A 2059-nucleotide genomic window follows, 5' to 3' on the forward strand; every position below is an offset into this window, starting at 1 on the left:
TGTTTCTCAGTTAGATGGCCCCTTGTTTATCTTCCAGCATGTGGGACCCCAGATTCTGTGTAATTTGATCATTGTTTTGATTAGCATCTCCCAGATGGGTAGTTACTGGTGATCCAGAACATTTTTTATGTGTTTGCTAGCCATTTGAATGTCATTTTTCACAAATTGTCTGTTCCTGTCTTTTGCTCACTTTTCTTTTGGGTCATTTGTTGTTTTCTTCTTGAGGTGTTTCAGAATTCTATAGATTTTGGCATTTAGACCCTTGTGCACGGTGTCATTGCTATCTGTGTCATTTCTCCAATCTGTATCATTTCCCACTGATCAGTGGGCTTTCATTTCACTCTGAAAATGTTTTTTGATGTCCCTGTTATCTAGTTTGTCTCCCACTCTGTGTGCGCCCTGGACTATGACCCTTCAGTTTGTTCAAATGTTCTCATTGATGATTCTTATAGCTCTGGGTTTTTATATTTATGTCTCTAATCCATATTGAGGTACTTTTTTGTCCATAGAGAGAAGTATGGAGATCCAATTTTTCCAACACCATTTCTTGAAGAGCCTGTTCCTGTCCCCTTTGATATTTGGGGTGGGTGGGTTCTGTGTTGATAATAATTGCCTGTGGGTGGATGAATTTATTTCTGGACTTTCTGTTCTGTCCCATTGGTCTATGTATCTATCATTGAATCATCACTAAGCTGTTTTGACTACTGTGGCTACGCAGTAAGTTTTGAGGTTGGGTAGTGGGAGATCCCCTGCCTGGTTCTTCTTTTTAGGAGTTCTTTGCTGATCCTAGGTCTCTTCCCTCTCCATATAGAGTTGGTGATTAATTTTTCCATTTCTTTAAAGAATGACATTGGGATTTAGATTGAAGTTACATTGTAATTGTAAATCTTTAGGCTGTATTGACATTTTCACAACATTGTTTTCTTATCCATGAACACAATATACACTTCCATTTATGTAGCTGTGTTTCAGTTTCTTGTAATAGTGTCCTGTAGTTTTTTTGTGTACAGGTCTTTTGTTGAGTTGACTAATCTAATTGCTAGGTGTTTCATGTTGTGTGTGGCTATTGTAAATAGTATTGCTTCCTTGATGTCTATAAAGGGTTCTCTTCATGGGTAAACAGGAATCCAACTAATTTCTGCTTGTTAATCCTGGATCCTGCTACTTTGCCAGATCCCTTGATTGTTTCCAAGAATGTTTTTATGGAATCTTTTGAGTTCTCTATTTATAGAATCATGTCATCTGCAGATATTGAGAATGTCCCTTTTTCTTTGCCTAACTGTATTTCCTTGATTTCTTTTTGTTGTCTGATGGTTCTGGTTAAGACTTCCAGCACAATGTTGAATAAGAGTTGTAATAGGGGGCATCCCTTGTCTAGCTCTTGTTTACAGGGGTAATTTTTTCAGTTTTTCCCCATTGGGTATTACGATGGTGACATTGACTTTACATATATGTCCTTTATTATGTTGAGGAAGTTCCTTTCTATTTCCATTTTTTTGGGTGTTTTTTAATTAGAAATGGGTGTTAGATATTTTCAATTTTCCCCCCCGTATCTATGGATATGATCATGTGGTTCTGGTTCTTTGCCTTTTTTATGTGGTGGATAACATCGATTATTTTTCCAGTTGTTAACACTCTTGCATCTGTGGTATGAATCTCACTTGGTCATGGTGAATTCTGTTTTATATGTTGGTGGATTCTATTGACCAGAATTTTGTTCAGAATGTTTGCATCTGTTCTCGAGGGATATTATGTGGTTGTCTGTCTTTGTGGGGTTTTTGCCGGGTCTTGGTATCAGGGTTATGCTCGTATCATAGAATGGCTTTGGGAAGTGGTTGTCCTTTTCTGTATTCTGGAACAGTTCATGTAGTATTGACGACAGCTCTTCACTCAACACATGGTAGAATACCCCTTTGAAGCCATCTGGTTCTGAACTCTTCTTGGTTGGAAGTTTCTTTCTTTTTTTAAAATCATTTTATTAGGGGCTCATACAACTCTTATCACAATCCATACATACATCAATTGTGTAAAGCGCATTTGTACATTCATTGCCCTCATC

Source organism: Echinops telfairi, unplaced genomic scaffold (assembly GCF_000313985.2).
Source record: "Echinops telfairi isolate 266 unplaced genomic scaffold, ASM31398v2 ScPeMD7_5;HRSCAF=22, whole genome shotgun sequence".
Taxonomy (NCBI): domain Eukaryota; kingdom Metazoa; phylum Chordata; class Mammalia; order Afrosoricida; family Tenrecidae; genus Echinops; species Echinops telfairi.